This window comes from Rhinolophus ferrumequinum, chromosome 3 (assembly GCF_004115265.2).
Source record: "Rhinolophus ferrumequinum isolate MPI-CBG mRhiFer1 chromosome 3, mRhiFer1_v1.p, whole genome shotgun sequence".
NCBI lineage: Eukaryota > Metazoa > Chordata > Mammalia > Chiroptera > Rhinolophidae > Rhinolophus > Rhinolophus ferrumequinum.
Window position 1 is genome coordinate 81,803,108 of NC_046286.1, and position 13,175 is coordinate 81,816,282.

The window sequence follows — 13,175 nt, forward strand, 5'->3', positions numbered from 1 at the left end:
TTTTCTGGGTGATTTCTTCACACCTGAGAGACACATTTGCCTCCCTCCATAAAACAAGTCCCAGGGATGACTCAAAGTTTGTGTCCTTGATTTCAGCACCTGCTGTCCCCTGGGGGACTGAGGTTTGCTTTTGATGCTCTTCCATAAGATGTCCCTGAATCTTTTCGTTAGGTTTGTCTCCTTAGCAGTTGAGATAGGCTGGGAATTCTACGAGACCTCATTAAGTGCGAAGGGAGTAGAAAAGACAGGAGAGCCAAGAGAATGCAAGAAGAGTATGCTGTCAGGTTTATTTACGCTGTATCGTTTGCTGCTGGCTCTGATACCGCATGCTCAGATACAAGCACGAAAGATGGGTACAGTTGCACAGAGGTCATGACTCAGCTCTAGGCCCATCTCCACAAACAGGGAACAGATTTTACTTCCTTTCCACACCAACGCTGGCATCTGCCATTAAGATAAAATTGACAGATCTAGCAAATACAGGGTACCCAATTAAATTTGAATTTCAGACAAATAAGAAATAATCTTTTAGTATAAGTACATCTTGACTATTGCATGCTCCACATGCTGCATGCGACATATTTATACTAAAAATGATTTGTTGTTTATCTGAAATTCAAATTTGATTGGGAAACTCCTATTTTACCTGGCAACCCTACTTAAGACCAAGGAGGAGATTTTAACTTGCCCCCTGCATAGGTCCTTTTCACTTGTTCTTCATTCTGGGTTCCAGCCTCAGGTCTCCTCACCTCCCTCAGGGGTGGAGTGGAGATTTTACAGTCCCAGTAAGTGGCTTCTCCCTTTATTTTAGGCCCTACCCACTTCCATTGCCACACACACAGGGGACCCTGCCTGTTTGGGCAGAATCACATTATCTGAACAAAGAATGAGCATACCTTGTACACAACAAGAGTTACACATTCTGTTACACTTTTATCCAGACAGCACACAAGAACTTTATACTTTTCTTTGGGAATACTGAGCTTGGTTTCCCAGGGACCATTCTCAAAAATCCCAAGGACAGTAATACCTCACGGACAGTTGGAAGATATTCAGACTAGACCACTTTTCCATTTTCTCTTACATATCAGAGGATTAAATAGTCAGCCAACCATATGACATGCCTAGCAGCTATTTTCAGCTCTGTTTTAACCTGTTGAACTCCGGATAGCAACTTCAGTGTTTTTTGTCTTATGTTACGCTTCCTTTGAGGCAGTAAGTATAGGGCAGTGAGGTTGAAAATAAATAACTAAAAACTTTCAAGAAAAGAATCTAAAATAAGCACCTGCGGAGTGATTATAAAAATAAACAGGTTTCCTTTGCTTCTACTGGTAATGTTGAAGCCCACACATTTGTGATGTGTCTGCATGTGATACACATTTACCCACACAGTTCTTTTCCATTTAACCTTTTAGGTCAGATCTGTTAGGTTTCCTCCCTCCCCCGCCACATGATCAGTACAGGATTTCTGGCTTTCTCGTATTGAAGCAGAGTGATAACCCTGTTTAACCCTTAATTCAAATATAAAGGTTAACAGTCACATGTGCCATAATGTAATACATCCAAAGATTAGCTGGAATTCCTGGTCCTGGTTCAACTAACTCTGGCTGTCTAGACAATGTTTAAAAGTGCCATTAGTCACCTCCTTTATTCCTTTGCTTAAATGGACATGAAATTGTGAGTTCTTCAATAGCTGGTCAATTCACTGAGGACAAGTTCTTTGTCTCGTTCACCACTGAAACCTTTTGCTAGAGCTGCCATAACAACACCACAGGCTAGGTGGCTTAAGCAACAGAATGTATTTTTTCAGTTTTGGAGGCTGGATGTCCAAGGTCAAGGTGTCAGCATGTTTGGTTTCTTCTGAGGCCCCTCTCCTTGGCTTGTGGATGGCTGCCTTCCTGCTGGGTCCTCCCTTGGGTTTTCTCTGTGATGAGCCCCTGGTGTCTCTGTGTGTCCAAGTGTCTTCTTCTCTTATGAAGATACATTCAGATTGGATTGGCACCCACCCTAATGGCCTTCTTTTAACTTAATTACCTCTTTAAAGGCCCTATCTTTAAATCCAGTCACATTCCGATGTGCCGGGGGTTAGGACTTCAACATATATACACTTTAGGAAGACACCGTTCAGCTCCAAACCACTCTATGTCCAATAACTAATTTAGTCCTGGCACACGATAGACAATAAATGTTCGTTAAAATTAATACAAGAACTTTGATAGTGTCACCAGTGAGGCACGTCACTTAAGACTTTCTTGTACCAGTTAATCTGGAGTGTCTGATGGTTAAGTGTCTTTTCCACCTACACATTTTACTGGTCATTGACTGTGTAATGAAAAGTCATCTGACCAGATATAAACTTTGTGACACTGCTCTTCCACGGAGATGAAGCTGTATGGACGGGCATCCCTCCCATTCCGAGGCACTGAGCCTGTCACTGCCATGTCATCTTCAGCTGCTCCCCACCAGGCTCGCCATGGTGGCTGTCAGTGCAGTGGCAGTAATGAGGCTCCCCAGCTGGCCTTCTCCAGCCCTCCTCTTGCCAGATGCTTCACCTCATCCTGTGGAGGCATCTCCCTGCTTCCGTTATTTCCTTCAAATGGGGAAGAAAAAACATAACCCATCAAAGATCTCCTGCTACTCTTCTGGGAAGAATGGGCATCTCCACAACATACCCATTGTCTGATCTGAGCTTTGCTCTACTTGTCTTTCAGGGAAAAAAAAAAAAGCCCCCAAACTTTGATCCCTGGGGAGGTGAAGCGGAAGTTGATCTTCACCATTAAATTTTTTTATAGATAGCAAAGTCCATGCTTCCACCTGCATCCAAAGCACAGAGGCAGCTGGCAGAACAAAGCACCAGAGAAAAATAGCTGACCAGAATCTCTTAAATTGCCCATGTACAGGTGCAGCTTGTTTTTCATCTCAGTGGCAGTCACTAGTGATTGACAATGTTTTACCCAGAGGACTTAACCCTTTTTTCTCCTAGATGAACCAGTCAAGTCTCATGGTTTAGAAAACAAGTCCAACACTTCTGTCTGTTCTACAGTAATTCAACTCAAATGAGTGGCAACAGGACTTTGAACCAATGCTACCTTCCATGAGAGAAGGAACGAAACAATTTCAGACAAAAGTTTTGAAAAACTATCTCTAGGCTTCTCCAGCTTGTTTGCCATGGCTGAAGCAGTCCTTTTGCATGGATCAACACCCAGATGGCATGTGACAGACACTCCTCTAGAATGGGGGTTACATTATGCATTGGATTTGCTTGGTGTTCAGTAAGTCTTAAAGTACCTGACCTAGAAAACCAATTCCTGTTTGCCTTCAGCTTTTTTCCATCACCATCAAGCAAGTTATTTTGGAGGGTAAGCAGCAGAGAGAAGAGACACTGTCAGGCAGTCCAGTTTTCAAACTTCCAGAGATGGTGAACTGGGCAGACTCATCTCACTTGTTCTGGTTTATTTCTCTCCCAGTGACTCCCACTGTATCACATGTGGAGTTACTTTTCATAGTTGTGCAGAAGGACAGTAGTCATTTGGGCAGTCCCCCGGGAGGGACTGAGTTGTTGTAGAGTCCGGACAGACAGGCCATCAGCATGGTGCTCTCTGGCAGTAATTGGAACTTGCATGGAGGAATGAATTGAGGGATCAGATTGGGATGCGGCAATCTATACCAAATGAAGGGGTGAACATCACGGGGGTTGCATGCAGAGCGCTCAGAAACTCCCTAAGAGTTGAACAGTGCACAGGAGTGATTACCTCCTAAGCAGTGAGACGTCCTGGTGAGAAGGGAAGTTTGTTACTGCTGATTAGGAGTTAGTACTTCGGAGGAAGGTTCCAGAGCCTTGGGGTGGACCCCTCATCTCTCTGTGCTCGCACCAGGGTTCCGAGCTGAGGGAAGGAGATTTGAATGAAGTGACAGCACTGTGGATCAGATGGTTTCATGTTCTGGTAGGTACATTATAAATCACCTCCTCTTAGCACAAGAAACCATACAGGTGAACATTCTTGATAATTTCAATGCCTGGAATGCACTGTAACATGGGCACAGAGCATGACCTCAATAACTCTAACAGCCAAGGAGCAATGGTTTGACTTCTGAATGGAAAAAGTGACATGCAGACAACTCTGACACTTCTTTTGAGAGTCAATATATTTCCAATTATTACACGTGCCCAAGAAGCTTCCCTCTCTGTGTCTTTGGCCTTGACATGGCCTTTGAAACAAGTCCATGCTAGGTTGAGGGCTTCTGTCCAGATGTTCAGGACTCCACACCCAAACCAGTTAATCTGGAAGTAAAATAATCAAAGGAACTCTGTGGCCTGGAAACCAATCTATCTCATTCATAAATCAAACATTTTGTATGAGTCTTGATATAGCTATGTGGCCAAAAGCTACTGAATTTAAAAATTTTGAATTTTCATTTACTGTTTTCATCTCAGACATGGATAATGCTGCTAGTGATTGTGCATGAAATAAAGTACCAAGATTATGCAGAAATTATAGCGTCAGCACCATGGTGATAATCTAATGAGGTGAAAGCTTGGATGCATGTCAACTTAATCCAAACAATAGTGCTGTCAACCAGACACCTGCCGTAGGGAGTAATGCCTCAGAAATAACAAGGCTAGTGTTTGGTATCACAGGTCTTCTCCATGAGTTTCTGGTGGGCACCTGGATATGCTTCTTCTTCAATCGAATTCACAAAAACTTCTGCATGCGTGGTGAGAATCACTCCTAAATTCTACCTCAATAGCTACTCCTTTCATTTGGATTTCTGTCACCAGCACAATCTGGAAGCAGAGAACTCACAGGCTCAAAGTGACGCCTGGGCAGCTGAGCACTGGTGCTCTTCTCACTTTGGTCATTCCATGAGGGACAAACTCTAATCACCACACACATTCTAACAGATTGACGCACAAGGGGTTATAGAGAACGCTCTAGACTTTGGATATTCTTGGCCTTGGGAAAAATTTTTTTTCCCCTCAAGTTTGTAAAGGTAATTACCATTATTTACAGTACTGAGGGCAAAGCCCCACCCTGGGCTTCAGGCCAGGGGATCTCAGACTAGAGTGTAGTGAGGTGAGCCAACTCCAAGACAAAAGCACAATTATGTTCACACAAAAACCAACAGTGGAGGTAGTGGGATGAAGGAAACACCCACACACGGGGGAGGTGCGTGTAGGGAGGGGCTTTCTTTGAAGTTTTGCATAAATCTGGTCATTTTCCCCCCTAAAGAGCTGGGAATGAAGATTCTGGGTTTTCGTCCTGGGTCTCCTGTTAAGCTGTGCCATAAGGAAATGCACTTCCTTCTTACTTGATTTGCCAATTATAAAAACTGAACTTTAAATAAAAGAATTTTGGAAGAATTAAGAAAACGGGAAATGTTGTGTAAGGTGTTGTGAAGCTTTCTTCATTTCTTGGCAGAAAGAAACTCAAGTAAAACACCCAAAGAAGACATCTTTACTTTTTAAGCCCACTTCACTTTTTAGGTACTTCCCTTTAAGCTCCTTTCTGATTCATGTCCATTGTCCACTTAGGAAAGTATTAAAGCTGTGAGGTTAAAAAAAAGGGGTTGCCATTGCACCCCTGCCTAGTCAGAAAACAATTAGCTAACACCTAATGGTTCACATTACTGTCCTATTAACTATGCCATGTTCTTTTCTTCCTGCTAGAATTAAGGCCAGATGATTATTTGTGCTAACATTATGAATCAGTGACGAGAAAAGTGTGTGGTGGAACTGTTCACATGCCTTGAGGTATGTGGACAGTTGAAGGTAACCATGGGCAGTGACAGGGAGACTCGTACCCCACCCAGCACCCTCAGCCTGGCCCTAGAAAGGCTGAGTGCCCTGGTTCCCCAAAGGGCAGGCCCCATAGATCATCTCGAGTTTGGTAGTTCAGGAGAAAAAACACAGGAAGTGGGATTTTCCCTTTCAGTTCAGGAGGAACATGCTCTTTGGGAAACAAATATGGATACATGAAGTTCCCTGGCAGTGGCTTCAGTGAAGCCAAGGCTGAAGGCTTTTGGGAGCACCAGCCTGCCCCTCACTGGTGCACACGCCAGAGGCAGACACCTGATAGGACTCCAGCAATGAGCTCCGCACACCCAGCTCTCAGCTGCAGCCAGTGAAGAGGAAAGGGGAATTACAGGTGGGATGGACTTGAAACACTGCTATGGCCCCACCTGAATTTCAGGTGCCCCAGGGAGTCCTTTCAACCACCTGGAATTGAGGCTGTTTCAAGGTACAGATGCAATATGTGTTTGTCTTGCTTTTGTTTGCACCTGAATACAAGTACCAGGTGGAAGCCAGAAGGTGTGGGGCATTGCAAACAATTTTGACTGTAAATAAAGAGAATGTAAGAATTTAAAAGCCATTGCTGTGGGGGGGGGGAGGGGGAGAGAAAGAGAAATGGGGGGGGAGGAGAGGGGAAAAGGGAGAAGAGAGGAAATTAGTTTACTAGAGGAAATAGAAAAATACCCAGAAATTTGTAATGGCGTGGTACTGCTACATATTTTCCATGTTATGTTAATATCCCTATATACAATTCATCCTCAATTTATCCATATATAGCAAACAAGCCTTTGGACCTGTGATCTGCTTTGCTCAGTACTGAATGTGCTTAGTATGTGCCAGGCACTAAGGTAAACACTGGGAATAAATGATGAAAAGATATCGTCACACTACAGTCAGACAGCAAGTTAACACACTGAGACGGTTGTGATCACCAGGAGCCACGACAACATAAAGGACCATCGATGTCTCTTTAGGACAGTGAAGGGAGATGAAAGAGGGTACATGTCAAGAAGCAAGATCTTATACAAACCTCTTCTTTCACTCCAAAAGCAACCCCAATAGCTACAATTCCCACCAAGGTATGAAATGCATTCTTTTCGGCCTAGGAAAATATCTCTGTAACATACAACATTTGGAAATACAACACTTTAACACTAAAGGTTGATGTGACTATTTCTGGGGCAATGTGCAATTTTGAGATTTATTTTTGACCAAACGATTTTGTTGAAGATTGTTCTGCAAACGGTATTGGAAAATATTTTGTGGTTAACTTTCTTATTCATTTTTCTTAAATAGTAGAAAGTCACTTTTTGTCAACTGTAAGTGAAAAAGGCATTTTAAAAAGAAGCCCATGCATTTTAAAAGAAAATACAGTATGTAGTTGGCAAACGCAAGGGCAGTAATCTAATGAGTAAGAGGGGATTTTGGAACCAGACAAATGAGAGGTCTAATTCTGACACTCCAATTTACAAGCTGTGTGATCTCAGACACATTTCTTTCTCTCGGTGAGCTTCAAGATTTTTGTTTTGTTTTTAAATGGGAATAATGATGATATCTATCTTGTAGATAATTTTGAAAGCTAAATGAGATAATGCATAATGAAATATATATTATAAATATGCAGTGAGATAAAGGAGATAATGCAAGTCTCTGAGGAGTCTAGTACCTGCGCTCAGGAAATGGTAGGTATTATGAAAATTAGTCTATAATCATGAATGATTATAATAAATGCTTTTCCTTTCCCTACTAAATTATGACTGTGCATAGGACAAAGTGAATTGGAATGACAATTGTTTTGGTGTGTGAATGTAATGACCCCGGCCTACTAAAGTAATTATATTTTTGAGTGGAACGATCCAGTAGTACTGAATAATTTATTCAATAGGATAAATGTCAAAATCACATTTCCCTGGCTGTGTAGACAATGTCACCATGAGGTTACCCACAATAGTCTCCATATCTCAGGAAACTGACCAGATTAACTGTTATACTCAGGAGTAGGTACACTAATCCTACAGGGAATTATAAGATCAAAAGTTAAAAGCACATCAAGACTAAAAGTTAAAGCTGTTCAACAGCATCTCTAACATCAGTGACAGAAATCTGAGTGCAAAGTGTCATGACCATGAGCAGACCCGACGTAGTTGGACCCATGCCAAGATGAGGAACTCGGTCTGTGTGTGATTCCTGCTCCTCTGCCTCGGGGTCTCCAGGGGGCCCCTGACACTTTTTAGGTAAACACTGCTGGGCCTCGATATTGGGCTTGCTTGTTGAACAAAGAATTGTTTGAAGCTTTCAGATTTCTTTTTTCTAGAAAAACATGGGTGATGACAATGATTGGATTCACTTCCTGGCATGAAAATACGTAACATGAAGCTGTGAATCCTTAAAATTAGATGCTCAGACTCAGTGGGAGTGATACTGTGGATATTTGTTTATGAATCTTGGAATCATTTCTCTCAGAAAACTACTGAAATGTTAAGAAAAGAGAGTCAAGATACCAGGCTCACAGGCAAACAAGGTTCAGATATACAAATTTTAGAAGGCTTTTGAAGGATTTTTACCCTCAGATGAATGGGGATGCAAAATATTATGCAAATCAGATTTAATCTTCTGGATAATTTGCCTCAGTAAAAAAAAAAAAAGTTAAACATACACAAGGAGGATTACATGCACATTTTAAGACTGTGCTCTTATGTAAATGAAGTATTGCTCAGACTGCACGGGGGCTTGAGCAGAGGTATCCGGGCACTGCCTGTGGGTCCTCCATCTTGGATTCCCTCGCTTCAGGAGCAGACGGAGATGGCGATTAGTGATGGTTTCAATGGTTTAATGTTGAATTCAGCGAATGCCATTGGCTGATATCAGGCAGGGAAGGAGAAGAAAGGGAGCCAGAGGAAAACAAAAAAAGGGAGAGTGAGAAAGGGAAAAGAGAATGAAAAAAGACAAAAGACAGCTGTGACACCTTCTTAGATTGCTTCCATAAATTCCCTATTCTTGCTGGATATTTAACATTTTTAAAAAGATTGTGTTCCAGTTGAGAACATCCTGTGATATTGAGCACAGGCAGATTTATAAAAATGATCTCAGGCACACAAGAAATGTTAGCTACTACACTGATTGCGAGATTATGTATTAACTAAATAATACATTGTCAGTTTCAGTGTCATAGACACTAGGTATAGGACACTACGAGAACACAATTACCCATCATAATTAGGGAAGGAATCTTGGTGCATACGACACATGCGATGAACTCAAATGGCGGTATTCAGCGAAGGCTTCGGGAAAAAGGTGGTTTTCAAGTCAAGAGCTTGAAGTAGCAAGGGTGCTCGGAGGGCAGCAGTACAATCTCGCTGCAGGGTGAGCTGGACGATCACAGGCAGTCACGGGACGGGACAAGCAGCAAGTGACAGGTCATGCGCTCTGTAGTTTGGACTTTCTTTCAGACATCAACCAAGTTTCTTCCTTTTGCTGTCAACTTCCATGGTGAATGAATTTCATTCGTGAGTTTCTTGGGATATCAGCGAGCACAGGACTAGATTTATAGAACTTACTCTTAAGCAAATAGTTAAAGCTCAATTGGTTTAGTGATGGGGGCACCAGTGAAGGTTTAAGCAGGGTGTGAAGTGGTCAGGTTTGCATTTTATGAAAGGATCTGCGTGCAGTACTTCCAAGTTAGTCCGTTGATCTAATTAAGTTCTAGGTCCAATGGGTATTGCTCTTTAAGAGAAAATGTAATTAATTTGGTAACTTGAACAATAGCTATTTGGCTTGAATACATATATAATGCATGAGCTAATTTTATTTGCTTTACGAAAAGGTTTTGGAAAAGGGACTCTGGCACTTTCTGCACAGCTTCATTTTTTAACATGTTCTTATTTGGACTCTGTTACAACTTCACATTTTAAGTTCTTGTATTTTAAAAAATATACTTGAATGTAGGATGGCAGCAAAAACGCAAACACCTTATAGTTGACTAAAGGAAGAGATCACAAATTGATTCTAAAAGACACACATCTAAATTATTACTATTGATTTATAGTTGTCTCTTGTCTAGGGAACATACACTGGCTTTCCATATAATTTATTTCTACATTTTCCACATGTCAATAGAGCTTTCCTGGTTGGAAAGAACACAGCCCTAGGAGGACGACAGCTGGACTCTGTTCAATAGTTGTTGGGAAAGTCATTTAACCTCTTTGTGATTGGTTTGAAAAATGGGGGAATAATGTTTTTTCTGTCTAACAAAGGTTGTTATAAGGTTCAAGTTTGGTAATGTATATGGAGGTCCCTTGAAAACCACCGTAGGGTGACAGTGACAATAAATGTGACAATTTCAAGATGAAACAGAGTAGAAGAGTTGAGGCTTCTGGTTCAACTGTCCATTTAGTTCTGTCCAATGCTTGACAAACAGGCTATTTCAATAATTAGCTGTTGAATAAAGTGAACACTTATGTACATGTATACACACACACACACACACACTTCTAAAACACTATAATTCAGAATATTGATGATTCTGAATTATAAAAATATATTTAGGCAAGTAGTCAAGATGTAAATAGAATTAGTCCCTATCTGTACCCAGTTGTCAATATAACAAAAACAGAAACCAAAAACCAAAAATCCTCTTTCCCCATGCACGCATAGAAACGTCACTTCTCCAGATTCTGATGTCACCTTAAGTTTTTTTCTGCTTTCAACCCTTACTCATTCAAATTCGTCACTTGTAATAACCTAGTTTTAAAGGGGAATTTATCTGAATGTAGACCATGCCCTACATACAGGATTTCCTTTTAGTTGCGTATGAGGTTGAGAAGATTCAGGACTTGTTCTCAGCCTTCGAATTGAATGATGCAGCTTGGAGATCAGTGAGAATGTTATCTAGTAAACAGCAGCAGGAGCAGGACCGTCAGCAGTAAGACGCAGGAGGGTCCAGCCCCTGATTTCTGTCGTCCTGGACAAGTTACTTAACTGGGGCGTGTGAAAGAAGGGTCTTTGTTTTTATTTTTTGGGGACACACACACACTCTATCACCTTCCCAAAGTTTTAGGTAGAAGAGCTCTGAAGGGAACATTTCAGGTGGAGGGTAGTGGAAGGATACGAAAGCTTTCCTACGGTCTCTTGTTCACTTTTCCCTTGGGTTATTCAGTTTGGAGACCTGCTGATGGTTGTTTTTGGTGTTGGATTTTTGTTTGTTTGTTTTTAACTTAGGCCCAAGCAACACATTTTTTAGGTCTTCTGAGATAGCACCCATTTTCAATAGGAAGGATAAAGGGAAGTATAATCACTAAATACAAAGAACATTAAGGGCTTACAGTTGGGCTTTGGTAACTGGGCTGGAACCACTGTCACTTGCTCACGGCTGTTTCCATTGAGCAGGACCCATCTTATTCTCTACCACGTGGGACCTTTCTCTCTTACTGAAACTTCCAGATTCAAGGTTCCCAGAAGGCCCTTTGAGTCCTCTCGTTTGTAGTCTGAGAAACTCTGACCTTCCCAAGGAAATGGGCAAGGCTGTGGCCATTGAGACAATGTAGATTTCACTTTCTAGTGGTTTCTCCATTCCCCAGCAAGAAGCCTTGTTTCCTATAATCCACGCTTAACATCAACCTGTAACACCTGTATTGAGTTACACACAGGAGAAGATCATTCTTTTACAGTGATGTGAACTGACAAAGAACTTACTGTTATACAGGAATATCTATTGGGAAAAAAAAAAGAAACATTTTTTTCTTTCTTTGGATTTCAGGAGGTTGGAGCAGGACTTGTTATTTGTGCTCTAAGTTCGCAAAATGGCAGGACTGTGGCTTCCAGAAGAGGGTGGCACACAGATGGAGTAGGTGGTCTGACGAGTCTTGTTTAAAGCAGAGGACATGTTCAAGAGTCTACCGAGAGAGAACTGACCTTCAGATCTCCCAGGAGACAATCCTGTCCTATCTACCACCAGGCACACATGTGAAAGGTGGACCAGACTGTATCAATCCCCTACCCAGGGCCATCTTCTCCAGGAAAGGACCACACAATGCACAGAACAGACTAAACACATGATCTCAGCCCAGATCTTTTCTATAATCTAGATATTCTTATTTTGAAATTAAAAAGTGACAATTCTGTCCTTAGCTATAGGGCAATCTAAATATAATAATGCTATATTCACGTTTGAGAGAAAAATCTGCCTTCACTTTATGTGACTGCAGTATAGCCTAAAAGTCTGTCGCAAGTGTATTGGATGTTTCAGTTTGCCAGACCTGTCATGATAAATTAATTACAGGATGTTGCAGAAATGGCACAGCTCCAGCAGCGTCTTGCATAGTTTAATATAGCCCCATTTCCCCATTTCAATGTATCTGTGGTTAGATAAATCCTCAGAAATTTACAGCTGCTATAGACTAGTTTATTATGTACTCTGCCTGCACACATGATAAGTACAATAAGAATTTGATATTCTTAAAGTGCATAGATTTTACTGACATGTCTTTACCACGATGGAAATAGTTAGTTGCTAAAAGTAGCATCTGCAGATACTTCTGAACATTAATTTCTGTATAACAGGCAGGGATGGTTAAAAATATTACTGTGCTTAGCTACCTTCCATTTACTTTAAATTGAAGAACTGTAACTCAGAAAAAAATTATGTGGAGCGTTTATATAAAATGGTCCTGTGAACAAATAGAAAAAAAAAATTACTACTGATTCTCAGTTGAAAACACTGAAAAGCTGAACTGAAGCTACCACGCTTTTCTCCAGGGAACCTTCTTCCTTTGGTTTCATGACTGCTTTTCGCAAGCTTCAGTTAATCATTTTTGCTCCAGCAACAAGTTTGTATACACAAACCATTCCTACATTTTCCTCTACCACATTTTTTCACAATTCTTGACAAGGATGGTTTAAGAAGATATGAATTGGAATAAGAAAAAATCAGATTGTTCCGTACTGTCAGAAATGACAAGTATACATAGCTAGACCATTTTGACGTAATAGAGGTGGAACATGTATTATATATGGTTATAGATTTTCTAGATTGAGAGGAGAAATTAAAATTGTAAATTTTTAGCAGCATTATTCTAACTTTTTGAGACAATAAAAATAACCCATCCACAATCAGAATGAATTTGAGGTGTTTAGAAGAGCAACTTTAGAAAACAGGCTCCTCACAACATATGCTTGAGGTAGATTTGAAGAGGATTATTAGAGAAAAACATGCTTTGTGTTTACACAACAAATGTTTTTATATTATCTGGTTCCTGCCTTAACTTAAAGTATTTCCTATTCACTTTACTAATTAGAGCAGAAGGATATGGTGAATGAAGTGCCTCATTACCAAGTTTGCTTTCCGGGTCTCTGCGGAGAGTCGCTGTCTGCTTTTGCCTAGTTGGTC

The 13,175-nt window shown here is 41.0% G+C and overlaps 1 protein-coding gene across 3 annotated transcripts in view; it reads right to left on the reverse strand.

The window, feature by feature from the left end:
* The window catches only part of AHI1 (Abelson helper integration site 1), a 188,393-nt gene that overhangs the window by 3,546 nt on the left and 171,672 nt on the right, over window positions 1-13,175 (reverse strand). The window contains exon 27 of one of the 3 annotated variants that reach the window (XR_004422644.1): window positions 8,432-8,649. The exons of 1 other annotated variant lie outside the window; for it this stretch is intronic. The gene's annotated coding sequence lies outside the window, so the exon portion shown is untranslated. Of the gene's footprint in view, window positions 1-8,431; window positions 8,650-9,925; window positions 10,226-13,175 lie in introns of those variants that run through there. One more of the 3 variants, XR_004422645.1, reaches the window with a different exon arrangement.